The sequence below is a fragment of the Copidosoma floridanum genome, unplaced genomic scaffold (assembly GCF_036245765.1).
Source record: "Copidosoma floridanum isolate Cflo_tuat_1 unplaced genomic scaffold, Cflo_Japanese_pri ptg000029l, whole genome shotgun sequence".
NCBI lineage: Eukaryota > Metazoa > Arthropoda > Insecta > Hymenoptera > Encyrtidae > Copidosoma > Copidosoma floridanum.
In genome coordinates this window covers 5,056,567-5,080,008 of record NW_028321906.1, presented here as the reverse complement: position 1 = coordinate 5,080,008, position 23,442 = coordinate 5,056,567, and positions in this window count along the sequence as shown.

Genomic DNA, 23,442 nt, shown 5'->3' with positions numbered 1-23,442 from the left:
TTATATTGGTCGTATTTACTTTGACCGGATTATCATTTTCAACAGTTGTTTAAATATAGCCTATTATAGCAACATTTTTACAATCGGGCTTAATTGAAAGCTGGACTCGTTAGCTACCATTTCCTTTTTTTAATTTTTTTAAGAAAATAAGAAACAACAAAGTTATAACAAAAACAAGCAAGCGTGTCATATGGGGCACAGCGTAGCATCTGGCTGGGGCAGAGCGTAGCCTGGCCACAGCAGTGCGAGCGTTGGCGCGAGCGTTACACAGCTGATTTTTAGGTGAAGTTTTTTGCAGAACAACGTAAACAATAGGTAGTTCACCTGTTAAGATTACAAAAAATACGCGAAGAAATTCACTGAAAGCTTTAAATATTAACAAAATAGTACAATTAAATGAACATCGGAGTGCGAATGCTACTATTTGCAATCGGAATAATATATCGATTCCAGACTGCCCAACCCTTTTTGCTACTGATTTTCCAGAGAAATAGAATTTATTAAATAATTTACTTTGATTTAATGCGGTGAATAACATATTCAAAAGCCAAAGAATGTTATTACAGAAATTTAATGTGTTCATGATTTAGTGTAATAAGTTCACTTACAATGTAAAGAAAGATTCGAAAATAAAAAATTAAATTACTTAACTTTTTTTTCTATAGCACACACCTTTTAACTATTATGTATCCCTTACGCTACGAATGCTTCTGCCTGTACTACACCATCTCCACCCATGGGGCATAGTAGAGCTTTTTGAGAAAGTGAAATTTTTTTTATTTTGAATTTTAAATGTTGCACAATAATTTTTTAACTTGTAGGCTACGTTCACAAGTATCATAGTTTTACAACACAATTTTCAGCTACTCTAATCCTCATATCTTTAAGAAATACAGCTCAATAAAGTTAGAGTGCCCTGCGTGCCCTGATCTCCCCTACATTTAAACGTACTGCCTTTCGTCACTTACGACCAATCAGACCACGACGTATTCCGTCGACAGTCACGTTATAGTCATTCTTTTAGGATAAGATTTGATGATTTTTACATACATTTTTTATGGTAATTATTTCATTTCTAAAAGACTTTATTAATATTATGCCATCTCTTAAGATGAAACGATCATGATTCCTAAAAGATGCTATTTTCAGGTTTGTGGGTAAGGGATTCTATAATCTTTCTTTGAACTGTTTGATGTACTCGTGATATTGAGTATTGATAAGCACCAAAACTTTCCATATTTTTCTACCTTATCACTTTTACGTGGGTTATTAGAAGAGCGGGCGATTAAATCATCACAAAATATACTCATAAAGCAGAACGTTATAGTATACGTGCGACCGTGACCCCACGACTTCCTAATAGTCAACATAGTGACTCTCTTCGCGGCAATTATTTATACAAAAACACAAGAGAACGTCACAGTATGTATTCTAAAATACGAAAAATATATTGTAAGCGACGAGCGTTGTAATTTTAAAAAGTTGTTGATTTCGGTTTATATAAAGACATTTCTTTGCGATTTTATCAGCTTCAAAAGAAGAATTGACTGTACATAAATCTTTTATTAAATGGTTCAAAGTAACGCCCTAATACTTTCATATTCTTCTGACATAGCAAGGCATTAATTTATTTGATGTAAGGCTTGCATGAAGTACCTGTCAACAGTCAATATTACTTAGTTTGATTTTGTTAAAATATGAGTTCTAGACAGTATTATTCAAAGACTGTCCTACAAAATGTATGTTTCGCCAAAAGAAAAAAAAAAAACTTGATCTTTTTTAAACTTTGATTTCATAACATTACAGAGCTACAGATTCTTTAGAGAGAGAGAGATCTACAGGGCTACAGATTTTATTTATTGTCAGTATATTTAAAGGCTTTAAAAAATTTTTACAAAATATTAATTCACTTCACCAAAATTACCTAATCTTTTATTTTTGTTGAAAAGACATAATAATGAATAAAGTTATAGTTGTTTCATAATCAATTAATTCTTACAACAAAGAATTGTTTATTGCGAAAATACGTACGAAAACCGTAAAAGCGATGTATGAGTTACTTAAACAATTATTTTTATTAAACAATTTCTCGTTCTACTACTTTAAAAGTAAATTATTTTTGTATGATTATCAACCATTCAAATCACTAAGTTTAATGAAGCTTAGGTTTACGCAGCATCTTATTCAGGGCACCCCAGGAAGATGTTGAGGTTTCCTATCGTATCGATCAGATTATGTTGATAAAATTACAGCGGTGTAACACGACTTATTAAAGTATAGCTATTTTATTGAACGATACATAAATCACTTAATTTCTTGATTGCGTCTTTGACAGTTAAAAAAAATGAGAAATAAGGTTATATTTCAATCATCTGACATGTTATTTTTTCCTTGAGCACTAAATTATATTGCCAAATATGGGCTTGATTAAATATGCAAAACGGTAAAGTTCAGCAGTAATATTTCTTTTTCTAATGAAACAGTTAATTTTTTAACAAATTTAGATAGTTAACTAAATACTCAAAATGATTTTATTTTCAAGATGAAAAATAATAAAGTTCTCTGGATTACTGATTATTTATCATCGTATTTCATATTTATTATAAATAATTAAACTCTTTCGACAAATTAATTTGTCTACGAAGACAGCAAAATGGTTCGAGTAATAATTTATGTCTGTTACTAAAAATTATACCGTTTATTGCTGATAATTAATTTACTCATTAGAAAATCCTAGTTCAAATTACTCTCCCTTTGCCTCCAGAGGCCCTTACTGTGAATAAATGAAATAAAATCTAGATAGGTCATGCTTCTAGTCTTTAAGAAAAAATCACAAAATGGAATCGAATATTCTGGTGATTTAAAATCTTTGACTGTGGTAATTAAAGATGTTAAGAAAACTGTACACTATTCAAAGGCATTGAAATATATCAATCATACAAAGTGGAAAAATTTGATTATTTTAAAAGCATTTTTTAAACCAGTTTATTTGATACAAAAGTCCGCGCAATACATACATACGAGTATTTTTTTTAAAAAACGCGTGTCAACACGAATTTATTTTACTATCCATAAACGCAGCATTGAGAGATATCACGCACACGATAAATTCTTGTAAGTAATTATATAGATGTAGCTTGAATGACGAAAACAATAAAAAATTTACGATATTTGTTTTTGATTGAATTTTAATATCTCGTTTATTTCGAAGCCTACGAAGATAAAAATATTTTTCGTGCGTATGTTGTGTGATAACGAAAGTTACAAAAGATTTAAAATACTCAGTTTTTAAATAACTTTGCAGAATTGAAACTTCGTACACTTCGTACAATTTTTTCAATGTTCCTTCATTGGATGTTAATGATAAAATTCCAGGAGCAATATATTAGACACTAGTCTAGATTGAGACTTTAATAGTTGATAAGTACAAAAGATGTCAAACCATGAGCTACATCGGTAAAATATATATTTAAAAACTGAAATCAACACGGGATAAGATGCAAAGAAAAATCTAATAAATGAAAAAAGAAAAACCTAGTCTCGAAGGTCTTAATAGAATATTAATTATACACAAAGGCCTTCTATGAGTTAATTAATTATGCTTAAAAATAAATGAAAGGAAAAAAGGTGGCACAAAACACAGAGTATAACAACTTGTCAGGATTCATATACAAAAGTAAAGACTATTTTTTTACGTCCTTAACATAACAAACATTCCTTGCGACTCCAGCACAAACGTACAGCGATTGTGTTCATCGGGTGCTAAAGTTAAACTTTGCGTCCATGGCATAAAAATATTTACGTATATAAAAGTTCAGGTGGATGCTAATAGTACGGTTGTAAGATTTTTTTTATTATCAACAGGAAACAAACAAAAGCCATATTATTGGATTGTCTTCGTGTTGAATAGTTTTGAAAGTTTTATTTTTTATTTAGGAAACAAAGCCATGCTGATTATTTCTTCAAAGTATTATATATTCCTAGTACTTGTCCCGTCACAGTCAAGGAAGCTTCTTCCTTTTGCTCAAGATCTCAATAAATGGTGACACAATCAAGCCTACTTGTACGTGGAAAAGTGTGAGAATTTTTTTTCTTTTTTTTGAGGACAAATGGAGCCACACATTAGAAAACTCTGAAGATGAAATAATTTTTATTTCTTTAGTAAGCGAAGAGAAAGTTTAACGATATGAGAACTTAGCCATGTCCAGAAAAGTTGCTTATCGCTTTTAGTTACCTATGATACGTCACACACATATCCATATAATATGTGCCAACAGAAGTGCTCATTACATTTCGATGTACACGAGTAAAATTCTCGCTACATACACATTACATCAGATAACATATTCTAACTATTCACCAGTGAGCGTGTAATATTTTTTAATTTGTTTTTCTTCTAATTGCAAACTTTATGCATTAATTATAAGGAATACATGTTTACAAATGGATTATGTGTGTGTCTACCGCGAGTCGGATGACGTTTAGTTCAATAACTTGAACTACTCTGCCTAGTTTCTCATTTCTAGATTATTTTAATATACGGTAATCCCTCTGAATAATAACGATTATCCACAGTCACAAACATTTAATTGACAAAATCCACAAAAAATATTTTAGCCCCTACTTTGAGACAATATTTTTTTGTTGAGGCATATCCTTTAAACTGGTCTCATTTTACACGTAATCTTATCTACTTTGAGGGAGAAATTTTGAGTACGGGTTGCAGTGAAGGTGACACTATTTTTATACGACATACATGTAAAAGTTATATCTGTGCAAGTGATATCTATACATATGATTTTAACATACATATAGATGTATATATACGCACCTATCGGTCTATTCAAAGAAAATATTATGTATGGGTGGCTGTTGCTTAGTCATTTATCGCTACAATCTGTTTTTTAGATTGACGCAAGCGTATAGTATAAATACACTTTATGACAATACAAACTTACAAACCTTCACCTAACAATGCATTTTGTAAAAAAAGTATGTCCTCCTCATCATAAAAAAGTTGACACTTTTAGCTGTTGTATATTTTCTTAATAACATTGTAGAGAAAAAAATATTTTTTGATGCTGTAAATTGAGTACCCATTTCTGAATGCCACCGGACAAAAAAAAATTCACAAGGGTGTTTGTAATAAAAAACAAACAAACAGATAATAGATTTAAAAAATTGCTATTATATTGCTAATAAATATTTACAACTCGAGGTCTGAAAATTAAGTACGAAATTTCACACCAGATAACAGTAGCTTAAATTTTAATTTTTCTCTCTCCTTGCTGCTATTAATATTTATAGGGTGGAAATGTTTTTACTTTGTTGGCGCAAATTGTTATGCGGCTCTTTTACCGTCAAGCTTGAATCAGATGGCGCCAGGGCACGTCGCGCCTGTCATACTTACACACCGTCAAATTTACAGTTGTGTATTGTGTCCGTAAGCCTATCTGTGTGATGAGCAAAGCAGAAGACATAACCTTTGTAAATGATTGCTGTTGTTTGCAGACAATTTTTGTTTGCATTTACGTTTAAAGATAGTAGGGAAAATGAAGTGCAGTGTAATATCCTGCGATGAGAAAGTGAAATTTAAATTTCCTTCTGATTGTGTGATAAAAAAAGTGGCTCGAAGCAATTGGAAGACCAACATTTTTGCCGTTCCCAAGTCATGGCTCACCAGACCACGAGTTTTGCTTTTCTTTCACTGACTCTTGCTCCTTTCCCTTTTAATAGCTTTTTCAATTCTGAAACTGTTAAGCTCCCATAATATTTTTTTTGTCTTCCTTATTCAATTTAAAATTTCAAATATTGCGCTTCACCACTACACTTTAATTTCCTATGTACATACAATACTGAAAAGTAATGTTGTGTGAGTGAGACGGCCATGACAGCCACGACGTGCCCTGGCGCCATCTGATTCAAGTTTGACGGTAAAAGAGCCTCATACGTACAAAAATATGAAATAGGATACATTCGAGAAACGCATATGTATCTTTTATTTAAATAAACGTATTTTACGAATATTGTAAAAGCAAAGAATCAAAGCTTCTTCTTTGCTTGCACGTGTTTAGCAAGTAACACGTCACAATATATAATATTAATATAGTGTGATATACAACTTAGAGGTCAGTAGACAAGTTTTTACCGATTTTAATATTTAGTTGTCTATAATACAATGTATGTATTCGCTACCTTATCAGTAATGAGTAATAATAGAAAAAAAAGTTATATAACAAGAATTTGAGACTGTCTGAGTCTGTTGAAACTTAAAAAAGTACCAAGAGTTATCAGCGTATATGTTATAAGTATCACAAATACTATTTTACCTTTGTCACAATCCTTCAAGTCCTCAAGCTGCTCTATTTTTGTGGATGCACTTAATTCACAACTTCTCCTTTCAGCCATCTTTTAAGTTCTTATTTTCACTTTATTTTTAATAGTTGTCAAGCGCTCAATCTTTTTCTCCACACAAACAGGTTAAACAATTTTGATAACCAGAATTTCGTTTAACGCTTAAAAAAATTAAACCCACTGACTAAATTATGTAAAAGGACGTGTATCTATTAATTATAAATAATACGACCTGGTACAACTGGATTCAACAAAGGAACTGAACGCACCGTGCTCATACGACAGAGCTATAATGATTTGGCCATTAGAAAACGATTTCTAGTGATAAAGTTATTGTCTGTAGCCTACGTTATTAAGGAGCTTTGAAACTACAAAATTTAAGAATGTATGATATTTCCAAATACGTTTTCTTCCACGACGATCGTTTTAACGAGGCCAAAAAGTAAAGTATGAAACAATAAATTATCCAGTCTAGCGACAATAACGTTGTTTTTTTCGACTGACTTCCAAGTTATGTTATGAGGTACTTGTGACAGTCAAGGAACATATTAATAGGAATTGCCTATTTTATTTACATACAAGGAAATATATTTACTTACAAGGTGAATCGAGGGTCTATTTCTTTTTTTTTTTTTTTTTTTTTTTATTAAGTGCCGTAGTAATTTTTGATGCGTCTTGAGTATACTTTGTCCATGTTTATAAGGGTTTTAAATAATCAAAAAACTTAAGTCACTTAAATGTCGGACAATCGGTACAAAATAGGGTTTTTATTCTTGTAACATTTGAACTATTTAAATGTGTTGTGGATCGTACCTGTTATTATTTTTACGACAAACATAAGCCATATTTTTACTCACAAAAATTTGTTGAACAGATTTTATTTTATTTATGATACAAAGTTTTAGAAATTCAGCCATGCCAGTTAAATTCCAATGAACTCTGGATTCAAAATTTGTTTTGAAGCTAATAAAAGTATGAGTAATTAAATTGGTCTGAATATTTGATTCCCTTATACAGAATGTTTTGAATAATGTGTTCAAAATTGTATTGCATCTATTTTTACAGTGCCGTTCGACCATTTTAAGTAGCAATGGAAGTGTGTATTATGTATAAGGCACTTTTGTGCCCTTAGTATCAACAACTTGTCAGGATTCATATACAGAACTAAAGACTATTTTTTTACGTCCTTAACATAACAAACATCCCTTGCAACTCCGGCATAAACGTACAGCGATTGTGTTCACCGGGTGCTAAAGTTAAACTTTGCGTCCATGGCATAAAAATATTTACGTATATAAAAGTTCAGGTGAATGCTAATAGTACGGCTGTAAGATTTTTTTTATTATCAACAGGAAACAAACAAAAGTCATATTATTGGATTGTCTTCGTGTTGAATAGTTTTGGAAGTTTTATTTTTTATTTAGGAAACAAAGCCATGCTGATTATTTCTTCAAAGTATTATATAATTCTAGTACTTGTCCCGTCACAGTCAAGGAAGCTTCTTCCTTTTGCTCAAGATCTCAATAAATGGTGACACAATCAAGCCTACTTGTACGTGGAAAAGTGTGAGAGTTTTTTTTCTTTTTTTGAAGGACAAATGGAGCCACACATTAGAAAACTCTGAAGATAAAATAATATTTATTTCTTTAGTAAGCAAAGAGAAAGTTTAACGATATGAGAACTTAGCCATGTCCAGAAAAGTTGCTTATCGCTTTTAGTTACCTATGATACGTCACACACATATCCATATATTATGTGCCAACCATCCACAGTCACAAACATTTAATTGAAAAAATCCACAAAAAATATTTTAGCCCCCACTTTGAGACAATATTTTTTTGTTGAGGCATACCCTTTAAACTGGTCTTATTTTACACGTAATCTTATCTACTTTGAGGGAAAAATTTTGAGTACGGGTTGCAGTAAAGGTGACACCATTTTAACACGACATACATGTAAAAATTATATCTGTGCAAGTGATATTTATACATATGATTTTAACATACATATAGATGTATATAATCGCACCTATCGGTCTATTCAAAGAAAATATTATGTATGGGTGGCTGTTGCTTAGTCATTTATCGCTACAATCTGTTTTTTAGATTGACGCAAGCGTATAGTATAAATACACTTTAGGACAATACAAACTTACAAACCTTCACCTAACAATGCATTTTGTAAAAAAAGTATGTCCTCCTCATCATAAAAAAGTTGACACTTTTAGCTGTTGTATATTTTCTTAATAACATTGTAGAGAAAAAAATATTTTTTTATACTGTAAATTGAGTACCTATTTTTAAATGCCACCATACAAAAAAAAATTCACAAGGGTGTTAGTAATAAAAAACAAACAAACAGATAATAGATTTAAAAAATTGCTATTATATTGCTAATAAATATTTACGACTCGAGGTCTGAAAATTAAGTACGAAATTTCACACCAGATAACAGTAGCTTAAATTTCAATTTTTCTCTCTCCTTGCTGCTATCAATATTTATAGGGTGGAAATGTTTTTACTTTGTTGGCGCGAATTCTTATACGTACAAAAATATTAAATAGGATACATTCGAGAAACACACATGTATCTTTTATTTTAAAAAACTATTTTACGAATATTGTAAGAGCAAAGAATCGAAGCTTCTTCTTTGCTTGCACGTGTTTAGCAAGTAACACGCCACAATATATAATATAAATATAGTGTGATATACAACTTAGAGGTCAGTAGACAAGTTTTTACCGATTTTAATATTTAGTTGTCTATAATACAATGTATGTATTCGCTACCTTATTAGTAATGAGTAATAATAGAAAAAAAAGTTATACAACAAGAATTTGAGACTGTCTGAGTCTGTTGAAACTTAAAAAAGTACCAAGAGTTATCAGCGTATATGTTATAAGTATCACAAATACTATTTTACCTTTGTCACAATTCTTCAAGTCCTCAAGCTGCTCTATTTTTGTGGATGCACTTAATTCACAACTTCTCCTTTCAGCCATCTTTTAAGTTCTTATTTTCACTTTATTTTTAATAGTTGTCAAGCGCTCAATCTTTTTCTCCACACAAACAGGTTAAACAATTTTGATAACCAGAATTTCGTTTAACGCTTAAAAAAATTAAACCCACTGACTAAATTATGTAAAAGGACGTGTATCTATTAATTATAAATAATACGACCTGGTACAACTGGATTCAACAAAGGAACTGAACGCACCGTGCTCATACGACAGAGCTATAATGATTTGGTCATTAGAAAACGATTTCTAGTGATAAAGTTATTGTCTGTAGCCTACGTTATTAAGGAGCTTTGAAACTACAAAATTTAAGAATGTATGATATTTCCAAATACGTTTTCTTCCACGACGATCGTTTTAACGAGGCCAAAAAGTAAAGTATGAAACAATAAATTATCCAGTCTAGCGACAATAACGTTGTTTTTTTCGACTGACTTCCAAGTTATGTTATGAGGTACTTGTGACAGTCAAGGAACATATTAATAGGAATTGCCTATTTTATTTACATACAAGGAAATATATTTACTTACAAGGTGAATCGAGGGTCTATTTTTTTTTTTTTTTTTTTTTTTTTTTATTAAGTGCCGTAGTAATTTTTGATGCGTCTTGAGTATACTTCGTCCATGTTTATAAGGGTTTTAAATAATCAAAAAACTTAAGTCACTTAAATGTCGGACAATCGGTACAAAATAGGGTTTTTATTCTTGTAACATTTGAACTATTTAAATGTGTTGTGGATCGTACCTGTTATTATTTTTACGACAAACATAAGCCATATTTTTACTCACAAAAATTTGTTGAACAGATTTTATTTTATTTATGATACAAAGTTTTAGAAATTCAGCCATGCCAGTTAAATTCCAATGAACTCTGGATTCAAAATTTGTTTTGAAGCTAATAAAAGTATGAGTAATTAAATTGGTCTGAATATTTGATTCCCTTATACAGAATGTTTTGAATAATGTGTTCAAAATTGTATTGCATCTATTTTTACAGTGCCGTTCGACCATTTTAAGTAGCAATGGAAGTGTGTATTATGTATAAGGCACTTTTGTGCCCTTAGTATCAACAACTTGTCAGGATTCATATACAGAACTAAAGACTATTTTTTTACGTCCTTAACATAACAAACATCCCTTGCAACTCCGGCATAAACGTACAGCGATTGTGTTCACCGGGTGCTAAAGTTAAACTTTGCGTCCATGGCATAAAAATATTTACGTATATAAAAGTTCAGGTGAATGCTAATAGTACGGCTGTAAGATTTTTTTTATTATCAACAGGAAACAAACAAAAGTCATATTATTGGATTGTCTTCGTGTTGAATAGTTTTGGAAGTTTTATTTTTTATTTAGGAAACAAAGCCATGCTGATTATTTCTTCAAAGTATTATATAATTCTAGTACTTGTCCCGTCACAGTCAAGGAAGCTTCTTCCTTTTGCTCAAGATCTCAATAAATGGTGACACAATCAAGCCTACTTGTACGTGGAAAAGTGTGAGAGTTTTTTTTCTTTTTTTGAAGGACAAATGGAGCCACACATTAGAAAACTCTGAAGATAAAATAATATTTATTTCTTTAGTAAGCAAAGAGAAAGTTTAACGATATGAGAACTTAGCCATGTCCAGAAAAGTTGCTTATCGCTTTTAGTTACCTATGATACGTCACACACATATCCATATATTATGTGCCAACCATCCACAGTCACAAACATTTAATTGAAAAAATCCACAAAAAATATTTTAGCCCCCACTTTGAGACAATATTTTTTTGTTGAGGCATACCCTTTAAACTGGTCTTATTTTACACGTAATCTTATCTACTTTGAGGGAAAAATTTTGAGTACGGGTTGCAGTAAAGGTGACACCATTTTAACACGACATACATGTAAAAATTATATCTGTGCAAGTGATATTTATACATATGATTTTAACATACATATAGATGTATATAATCGCACCTATCGGTCTATTCAAAGAAAATATTATGTATGGGTGGCTGTTGCTTAGTCATTTATCGCTACAATCTGTTTTTTAGATTGACGCAAGCGTATAGTATAAATACACTTTAGGACAATACAAACTTACAAACCTTCACCTAACAATGCATTTTGTAAAAAAAGTATGTCCTCCTCATCATAAAAAAGTTGACACTTTTAGCTGTTGTATATTTTCTTAATAACATTGTAGAGAAAAAAATATTTTTTTATACTGTAAATTGAGTACCTATTTTTAAATGCCACCATACAAAAAAAAATTCACAAGGGTGTTAGTAATAAAAAACAAACAAACAGATAATAGATTTAAAAAATTGCTATTATATTGCTAATAAATATTTACGACTCGAGGTCTGAAAATTAAGTACGAAATTTCACACCAGATAACAGTAGCTTAAATTTCAATTTTTCTCTCTCCTTGCTGCTATCAATATTTATAGGGTGGAAATGTTTTTACTTTGTTGGCGCGAATTCTTATACGTACAAAAATATTAAATAGGATACATTCGAGAAACACACATGTATCTTTTATTTGAATAAACGTATTTTACGAATATTGTAAAAGCAAAGAATCAAAGCTTCTTCTTTGCTTGCACGTGTTTAGCAAGTAACACGTCACAATATATAATATTAATATAGTGTGATATACAACTTAGAGGTCAGTAGACAAGTTTTTACCGATTTTAATATTTAGTTGTCTATAATACAATGTATGTATTCGCTACCTTATTAGTAATGAGTAATAATAGAAAAAAAAGTTATACAACAAGAATTTGAGACTGTCTGAGTCTGTTGAAACTTAAAAAAGTACCAAGAGTTATCAGCGTATATGTTATAAGTATCACAAATACTATTTTACCTTTGTCACAATTCTTCAAGTCCTCAAGCTGCTCTATTTTTGTGGATGCACTTAATTCACAACTTCTCCTTTCAGCCATCTTTTAAGTTCTTATTTTCACTTTATTTTTAATAGTTGTCAAGCGCTCAATCTTTTTCTCCACACAAACAGGTTAAACAATTTTGATAACCAGAATTTCGTTTAACGCTTAAAAAAATTAAACCCACTGACTAAATTATGTAAAAGGACGTGTATCTATTAATTATAAATAATACGACCTGGTACAACTGGATTCAACAAAGGAACTGAACGCACCGTGCTCATACGACAGAGCTATAATGATTTGGCCATTAGAAAACGATTTCTAGTGATAAAGTTATTGTCTGTAGCCTACGTTATTAAGGAGCTTTGAAACTACAAAATTTAAGAATGTATGATATTTCCAAATACGTTTTCTTCCACGACGATCGTTTTAACGAGGCCAAAAAGTAAAGTATGAAACAATAAATTATCCAGTCTAGCGACAATAACGTTGTTTTTTTCGACTGACTTCCAAGTTATGTTATGAGGTACTTGTGACAGTCAAGGAACATATTAATAGGAATTGCCTATTTTATTTACATACAAGGAAATATATTTACTTACAAGGTGAATCGAGGGTCTATTTCTTTTTTTTTTTTTTTTTTTTTTTATTAAGTGCCGTAGTAATTTTTGATGCGTCTTAAGTATACTTCGTCCATGTTTATAAGGGTTTTAAATAATCAAAAAACTTAAGTCACTTAAATGTCGGACAATCGGTACAAAATAGGGTTTTTATTCTTGTAACATTTGAACTATTTAAATGTGTTGTGGATCGTACCTGTTATTATTTTTACGACAAACATAAGCCATATTTTTACTCACAAAAATTTGTTGAACAGATTTTATTTTATTTATGATACAAAGTTTTAGAAATTCAGCCATGCCAGTTAAATTCCAATGAACTCTGGATTCAAAATTTGTTTTGAAGCTAATAAAAGTATGAGTAATTAAATTGGTCTGAATATTTGATTCCCTTATACAGAATGTTTTGAATAATGTGTTCAAAATTGTATTGCATCTATTTTTACAGTGCCGTTCGACCATTTTAAGTAGCAATGGAAGTGTGTATTATGTATAAGGCACTTTTGTGCCCTTAGTATCAACAACTTGTCAGGATTCATATACAGAACTAAAGACTATTTTTTTACGTCCTTAACATAACAAACATCCCTTGCAACTCCGGCATAAACGTACAGCGATTGTGTTCACCGGGTGCTAAAGTTAAACTTTGCGTCCATGGCATAAAAATATTTACGTATATAAAAGTTCAGGTGAATGCTAATAGTACGGCTGTAAGATTTTTTTTATTATCAACAGGAAACAAACAAAAGTCATATTATTGGATTGTCTTCGTGTTGAATAGTTTTGGAAGTTTTATTTTTTATTTAGGAAACAAAGCCATGCTGATTATTTCTTCAAAGTATTATATAATTCTAGTACTTGTCCCGTCACAGTCAAGGAAGCTTCTTCCTTTTGCTCAAGATCTCAATAAATGGTGACACAATCAAGCCTACTTGTACGTGGAAAAGTGTGAGAGTTTTTTTTCTTTTTTTGAAGGACAAATGGAGCCACACATTAGAAAACTCTGAAGATAAAATAATATTTATTTCTTTAGTAAGCAAAGAGAAAGTTTAACGATATGAGAACTTAGCCATGTCCAGAAAAGTTGCTTATCGCTTTTAGTTACCTATGATACGTCACACACATATCCATATATTATGTGCCAACCATCCACAGTCACAAACATTTAATTGAAAAAATCCACAAAAAATATTTTAGCCCCCACTTTGAGACAATATTTTTTTGTTGAGGCATACCCTTTAAACTGGTCTTATTTTACACGTAATCTTATCTACTTTGAGGGAAAAATTTTGAGTACGGGTTGCAGTAAAGGTGACACCATTTTAACACGACATACATGTAAAAATTATATCTGTGCAAGTGATATTTATACATATGATTTTAACATACATATAGATGTATATAATCGCACCTATCGGTCTATTCAAAGAAAATATTATGTATGGGTGGCTGTTGCTTAGTCATTTATCGCTACAATCTGTTTTTTAGATTGACGCAAGCGTATAGTATAAATACACTTTAGGACAATACAAACTTACAAACCTTCACCTAACAATGCATTTTGTAAAAAAAGTATGTCCTCCTCATCATAAAAAAGTTGACACTTTTAGCTGTTGTATATTTTCTTAATAACATTGTAGAGAAAAAAATATTTTTTTATACTGTAAATTGAGTACCTATTTTTAAATGCCACCATACAAAAAAAAATTCACAAGGGTGTTAGTAATAAAAAACAAACAAACAGATAATAGATTTAAAAAATTGCTATTATATTGCTAATAAATATTTACGACTCGAGGTCTGAAAATTAAGTACGAAATTTCACACCAGATAACAGTAGCTTAAATTTCAATTTTTCTCTCTCCTTGCTGCTATCAATATTTATAGGGTGGAAATGTTTTTACTTTGTTGGCGCGAATTCTTATACGTACAAAAATATTAAATAGGATACATTCGAGAAACACACATGTATCTTTTATTTGAATAAACGTATTTTACGAATATTGTAAAAGCAAAGAATCAAAGCTTCTTCTTTGCTTGCACGTGTTTAGCAAGTAACACGTCACAATATATAATATTAATATAGTGTGATATACAACTTAGAGGTCAGTAGACAAGTTTTTACCGATTTTAATATTTAGTTGTCTATAATACAATGTATGTATTCGCTACCTTATTAGTAATGAGTAATAATAGAAAAAAAAGTTATACAACAAGAATTTGAGACTGTCTGAGTCTGTTGAAACTTAAAAAAGTACCAAGAGTTATCAGCGTATATGTTATAAGTATCACAAATACTATTTTACCTTTGTCACAATTCTTCAAGTCCTCAAGCTGCTCTATTTTTGTGGATGCACTTAATTCACAACTTCTCCTTTCAGCCATCTTTTAAGTTCTTATTTTCACTTTATTTTTAATAGTTGTCAAGCGCTCAATCTTTTTCTCCACACAAACAGGTTAAACAATTTTGATAACCAGAATTTCGTTTAACGCTTAAAAAAATTAAACCCACTGACTAAATTATGTAAAAGGACGTGTATCTATTAATTATAAATAATACGACCTGGTACAACTGGATTCAACAAAGGAACTGAACGCACCGTGCTCATACGACAGAGCTATAATGATTTGGCCATTAGAAAACGATTTCTAGTGATAAAGTTATTGTCTGTAGCCTACGTTATTAAGGAGCTTTGAAACTACAAAATTTAAGAATGTATGATATTTCCAAATACGTTTTCTTCCACGACGATCGTTTTAACGAGGCCAAAAAGTAAAGTATGAAACAATAAATTATCCAGTCTAGCGACAATAACGTTGTTTTTTTCGACTGACTTCCAAGTTATGTTATGAGGTACTTGTGACAGTCAAGGAACATATTAATAGGAATTGCCTATTTTATTTACATACAAGGAAATATATTTACTTACAAGGTGAATCGAGGGTCTATTTCTTTTTTTTTTTTTTTTTTTTTTTATTAAGTGCCGTAGTAATTTTTGATGCGTCTTGAGTATACTTCGTCCATGTTTATAAGGGTTTTAAATAATCAAAAAACTTAAGTCACTTAAATGTCGGACAATCGGTACAAAATAGGGTTTTTATTCTTGTAACATTTGAACTATTTAAATGTGTTGTGGATCGTACCTGTTATTATTTTTACGACAAACATAAGCCATATTTTTACTCACAAAAATTTGTTGAACAGATTTTATTTTATTTATGATACAAAGTTTTAGAAATTCAGCCATGCCAGTTAAATTCCAATGAACTCTGGATTCAAAATTTGTTTTGAAGCTAATAAAAGTATGAGTAATTAAATTGGTCTGAATATTTGATTCCCTTATACAGAATGTTTTGAATAATGTGTTCAAAATTGTATTGCATCTATTTTTACAGTGCCGTTCGACCATTTTAAGTAGCAATGGAAGTGTGTATTATGTATAAGGCACTTTTGTGCCCTTAGTATCAACAACTTGTCAGGATTCATATACAGAACTAAAGACTATTTTTTTACGTCCTTAACATAACAAACATCCCTTGCAACTCCGGCATAAACGTACAGCGATTGTGTTCACCGGGTGCTAAAGTTAAACTTTGCGTCCATGGCATAAAAATATTTACGTATATAAAAGTTCAGGTGAATGCTAATAGTACGGCTGTAAGATTTTTTTTATTATCAACAGGAAACAAACAAAAGTCATATTATTGGATTGTCTTCGTGTTGAATAGTTTTGGAAGTTTTATTTTTTATTTAGGAAACAAAGCCATGCTGATTATTTCTTCAAAGTATTATATAATTCTAGTACTTGTCCCGTCACAGTCAAGGAAGCTTCTTCCTTTTGCTCAAGATCTCAATAAATGGTGACACAATCAAGCCTACTTGTACGTGGAAAAGTGTGAGAGTTTTTTTTCTTTTTTTGAAGGACAAATGGAGCCACACATTAGAAAACTCTGAAGATAAAATAATATTTATTTCTTTAGTAAGCAAAGAGAAAGTTTAACGATATGAGAACTTAGCCATGTCCAGAAAAGTTGCTTATCGCTTTTAGTTACCTATGATACGTCACACACATATCCATATATTATGTGCCAACCATCCACAGTCACAAACATTTAATTGAAAAAATCCACAAAAAATATTTTAGCCCCCACTTTGAGACAATATTTTTTTGTTGAGGCATACCCTTTAAACTGGTCTTATTTTACACGTAATCTTATCTACTTTGAGGGAAAAATTTTGAGTACGGGTTGCAGTAAAGGTGACACCATTTTAACACGACATACATGTAAAAATTATATCTGTGCAAGTGATATTTATACATATGATTTTAACATACATATAGATGTATATAATCGCACCTATCGGTCTATTCAAAGAAAATATTATGTATGGGTGGCTGTTGCTTAGTCATTTATCGCTACAATCTGTTTTTTAGATTGACGCAAGCGTATAGTATAAATACACTTTAGGACAATACAAACTTACAAACCTTCACCTAACAATGCATTTTGTAAAAAAAGTATGTCCTCCTCATCATAAAAAAGTTGACACTTTTAGCTGTTGTATATTTTCTTAATAACATTGTAGAGAAAAAAATATTTTTTTATACTGTAAATTGAGTACCTATTTTTAAATGCCACCATACAAAAAAAAATTCACAAGGGTGTTAGTAATAAAAAACAAACAAACAGATAATAGATTTAAAAAATTGCTATTATATTGCTAATAAATATTTACGACTCGAGGTCTGAAAATTAAGTACGAAATTTCACACCAGATAACAGTAGCTTAAATTTCAATTTTTCTCTCTCCTTGCTGCTATCAATATTTATAGGGTGGAAATGTTTTTACTTTGTTGGCGCGAATTCTTATACGTACAAAAATATTAAATAGGATACATTCGAGAAACACACATGTATCTTTTATTTGAATAAACGTATTTTACGAATATTGTAAAAGCAAAGAATCAAAGCTTCTTCTTTGCTTGCACGTGTTTAGCAAGTAACACGTCACAATATATAATATTAATATAGTGTGATATACAACTTAGAGGTCAGTAGACAAGTTTTTACCGATTTTAATATTTAGTTGTCTATAATACAATGTATGTATTCGCTACCTTATTAGTAATGAGTAATAATAGAAAAAAAAGTTATACAACAAGAATTTGAGACTGTCTGAGTCTGTTGAAACTTAAAAAAGTACCAAGAGTTATCAGCGTATATGTTATAAGTATCACAAATACTATTTTACCTTTGTCACAATTCTTCAAGTCCTCAAGCTGCTCTATTTTTGTGGATGCACTTAATTCACAACTTCTCCTTTCAGCCATCTTTTAAGTTCTTATTTTCACTTTATTTTTAATAGTTGTCAAGCGCTCAATCTTTTTCTCCACACAAACAGGTTAAACAATTTTGATAACCAGAATTTCGTTTAACGCTTAAAAAAATTAAACCCACTGACTAAATTATGTAAAAGGACGTGTATCTATTAATTATAAATAATACGACCTGGTACAACTGGATTCAACAAAGGAACTGAACGCACCGTGCTCATACGACAGAGCTATAATGATTTGGCCATTAGAAAACGATTTCTAGTGATAAAGTTATTGTCTGTAGCCTACGTTATTAAGGAGCTTTGAAACTACAAAATTTAAGAATGTATGATATTTCCAAATACGTTTTCTTCCACGACGATCGTTTTAACGAGGCCAAAAAGTAAAGTATGAAACAATAAATTATCCAGTCTAGCGACAATAACGTTGTTTTTTTCGACTGACTTCCAAGTTATGTTATGAGGTACTTGTGACAGTCAAGGAACATATTAATAGGAATTGCCTATTTTATTTACATACAAGGAAATATATTTACTTACAAGGTGAATCGAGGGTCTATTTCTTTTTTTTTTTTTTTTTTTTTTTATTAAGTGCCGTAGTAATTTTTGATGCGTCTTGAGTATACTTCGTCCATGTTTATAAGGGTTTTAAATAATCAAAAAACTTAAGTCACTTAAATGTCGGACAATCGGTACAAAATAGGGTTTTTATTCTTGTAACATTTGAACTATTTAAATGTGTTGTGGATCGTACCTGTTATTATTTTTACGACAAACATAAGCCATATTTTTACTCACAAAAATTTGTTGAACAGATTTTATTTTATTTATGATACAAAGTTTTAGAAATTCAGCCATGCCAGTTAAATTCCAATGAACTCTGGATTCAAAATTTGTTTTGAAGCTAATAAAAGTATGAGTAATTAAATTGGTCTGAATATTTGATTCCCTTATACAGAATGTTTTGAATAATGTGTTCAAAATTGTATTGCATCTATTTTTACAGTGCCGTTCGACCATTTTAAGTAGCAATGGAAGTGTGTATTATGTATAAGGCACTTTTGTGCCCTTAGTATCAACAACTTGTCAGGATTCATATACAGAACTAAAGACTATTTTTTTACGTCCTTAACATAACAAACATCCCTTGCAACTCCGGCATAAACGTACAGCGATTGTGTTCACCGGGTGCTAAAGTTAAACTTTGCGTCCATGGCATAAAAATATTTACGTATATAAAAGTTCAGGTGAATGCTAATAGTACGGCTGTAAGATTTTTTTTATTATCAACAGGAAACAAACAAAAGTCATATTATTGGATTGTCTTCGTGTTGAATAGTTTTGGAAGTTTTATTTTTTATTTAGGAAACAAAGCCATGCTGATTATTTCTTCAAAGTATTATATAATTCTAGTACTTGTCCCGTCACAGTCAAGGAAGCTTCTTCCTTTTGCTCAAGATCTCAATAAATGGTGACACAATCAAGCCTACTTGTACGTGGAAAAGTGTGAGAGTTTTTTTTCTTTTTTTGAAGGACAAATGGAGCCACACATTAGAAAACTCTGAAGATAAAATAATATTTATTTCTTTAGTAAGCAAAGAGAAAGTTTAACGATATGAGAACTTAGCCATGTCCAGAAAAGTTGCTTATCGCTTTTAGTTACCTATGATACGTCACACACATATCCATATATTATGTGCCAACCATCCACAGTCACAAACATTTAATTGAAAAAATCCACAAAAAATATTTTAGCCCCCACTTTGAGACAATATTTTTTTGTTGAGGCATACCCTTTAAACTGGTCTTATTTTACACGTAATCTTATCTACTTTGAGGGAAAAATTTTGAGTACGGGTTGCAGTAAAGGTGACACCATTTTAACACGACATACATGTAAAAATTATATCTGTGCAAGTGATATTTATACATATGATTTTAACATACATATAGATGTATATAATCGCACCTATCGGTCTATTCAAAGAAAATATTATGTATGGGTGGCTGTTGCTTAGTCATTTATCGCTACAATCTGTTTTTTAGATTGACGCAAGCGTATAGTATAAATACACTTTAGGACAATACAAACTTACAAACCTTCACCTAACAATGCATTTTGTAAAAAAAGTATGTCCTCCTCATCATAAAAAAGTTGACACTTTTAGCTGTTGTATATTTTCTTAATAACATTGTAGAGAAAAAAATATTTTTTTATACTGTAAATTGAGTACCTATTTTTAAATGCCACCATACAAAAAAAAATTCACAAGGGTGTTAGTAATAAAAAACAAACAAACAGATAATAGATTTAAAAAATTGCTATTATATTGCTAATAAATATTTACGACTCGAGGTCTGAAAATTAAGTACGAAATTTCACACCAGATAACAGTAGCTTAAATTTCAATTTTTCTCTCTCCTTGCTGCTATCAATATTTATAGGGTGGAAATGTTTTTACTTTGTTGGCGCGAATTCTTATACGTACAAAAATATTAAATAGGATACATTCGAGAAACACACATGTATCTTTTATTTTAAAAAACTATTTTACGAATATTGTAAGAGCAAAGAATCGAAGCTTCTTCTTTGCTTGCACGTGTTTAGCAAGTAACACGCCACAATATATAATATAAATATAGTGTGATATACAACTTAGAGGTCAGTAGACAAGTTTTTACCGATTTTAATATTTAGTTGTCTATAATATAATGTATGTATTCGCTACCTTATCAGTAATGAGTAATAATAGAAAAAAAAGTTATATAACAAGAATTTGAGACTGTCTGAGTCTGTTGAAACTTAAAAAAGTACCAAGAGTTATCAGCGTATATGTTATAAGTATCACAAATACTATTTTACCTTTGTCACAATCCTTCAAGTCCTCAAGCTGCTCTATTTTTGTGGATGCACTTAATTCACAACTTCTCCTTTCAGCCATCTTTTAAGTTCTTATTTTCACTTTATTTTTAATAGTTGTCAAGCGCTCAATCTTTTTCTCCACACAAACAGGTTAAACAATTTTGATAACCAGAATTTCGTTTAACGCTTAAAAAAATTAAACCCACTGACTAAATTATGTAAAAGGACGTGTATCTATTAATTATAAATAATACGACCTGGTACAACTGGATTCAACAAAGGAACTGAACGCACCGTGCTCATACGACAGAGCTATAATGATTTGGCCATTAGAAAACGATTTCTAGTGATAAAGTTATTGTCTGTAGCCTACGTTATTAAGGAGCTTTGAAACTACAAAATTTAAGAATGTATGATATTTCCAAATACGTTTTCTTCCACGACGATCGTTTTAACGAGGCCAAAAAGTAAAGTATGAAACAATAAATTATCCAGTCTAGCGACAATAACGTTGTTTTTTTCGACTGACTTCCAAGTTATGTTATGAGGTACTTGTGACAGTCAAGGAACATATTAATAGGAATTGCCTATTTTATTTACATACAAGGAAATATATTTACTTACAAGGTGAATCGAGGGTCTATTTCTTTTTTTTTTTTTTTTTTTTTTTATTAAGTGCCGTAGTAATTTTTGATGCGTCTTGAGTATACTTCGTCCATGTTTATAAGGGTTTTAAATAATCAAAAAACTTAAGTCACTTAAATGTCGGACAATCGGTACAAAATAGGGTTTTTATTCTTGTAACATTTGAACTATTTAAATGTGTTGTGGATCGTACCTGTTATTATTTTTACGACAAACATAAGCCATATTTTTACTCACAAAAATTTGTTGAACAGATTTTATTTTATTTATGATACAAAGTTTTAGAAATTCAGCCATGCCAGTTAAATTCCAATGAACTCTGGATTCAAAATTTGTTTTGAAGCTAATAAAAGTATGAGTAATTAAATTGGTCTGAATATTTGATTCCCTTATACAGAATGTTTTGAATAATGTGTTCAAAATTGTATTGCATCTATTTTTACAGTGCCGTTCGACCATTTTAAGTAGCAATGGAAGTGTGTATTATGTATAAGGCACTTTTGTGCCCTTAGTATCAACAACTTGTCAGGATTCATATACAGAACTAAAGACTATTTTTTTACGTCCTTAACATAACAAACATCCCTTGCAACTCCGGCATAAACGTACAGCGATTGTGTTCACCGGGTGCTAAAGTTAAACTTTGCGTCCATGGCATAAAAATATTTACGTATATAAAAGTTCAGGTGAATGCTAATAGTACGGCTGTAAGATTTTTTTTATTATCAACAGGAAACAAACAAAAGTCATATTATTGGATTGTCTTCGTGTTGAATAGTTTTGGAAGTTTTATTTTTTATTTAGGAAACAAAGCCATGCTGATTATTTCTTCAAAGTATTATATAATTCTAGTACTTGTCCCGTCACAGTCAAGGAAGCTTCTTCCTTTTGCTCAAGATCTCAATAAATGGTGACACAATCAAGCCTACTTGTACGTGGAAAAGTGTGAGAGTTTTTTTTCTTTTTTTGAAGGACAAATGGAGCCACACATTAGAAAACTCTGAAGATAAAATAATATTTATTTCTTTAGTAAGCAAAGAGAAAGTTTAACGATATGAGAACTTAGCCATGTCCAGAAAAGTTGCTTATCGCTTTTAGTTACCTATGATACGTCACACACATATCCATATATTATGTGCCAACCATCCACAGTCACAAACATTTAATTGAAAAAATCCACAAAAAATATTTTAGCCCCCACTTTGAGACAATATTTTTTTGTTGAGGCATACCCTTTAAACTGGTCTTATTTTACACGTAATCTTATCTACTTTGAGGGAAAAATTTTGAGTACGGGTTGCAGTAAAGGTGACACCATTTTAACACGACATACATGTAAAAATTATATCTGTGCAAGTGATATTTATACATATGATTTTAACATACATATAGATGTATATAATCGCACCTATCGGTCTATTCAAAGAAAATATTATGTATGGGTGGCTGTTGCTTAGTCATTTATCGCTACAATCTGTTTTTTAGATTGACGCAAGCGTATAGTATAAATACACTTTAGGACAATACAAACTTACAAACCTTCACCTAACAATGCATTTTGTAAAAAAAGTATGTCCTCCTCATCATAAAAAAGTTGACACTTTTAGCTGTTGTATATTTTCTTAATAACATTGTAGAGAAAAAAATATTTTTTTATACTGTAAATTGAGTACCTATTTTTAAATGCCACCATACAAAAAAAAATTCACAAGGGTGTTAGTAATAAAAAA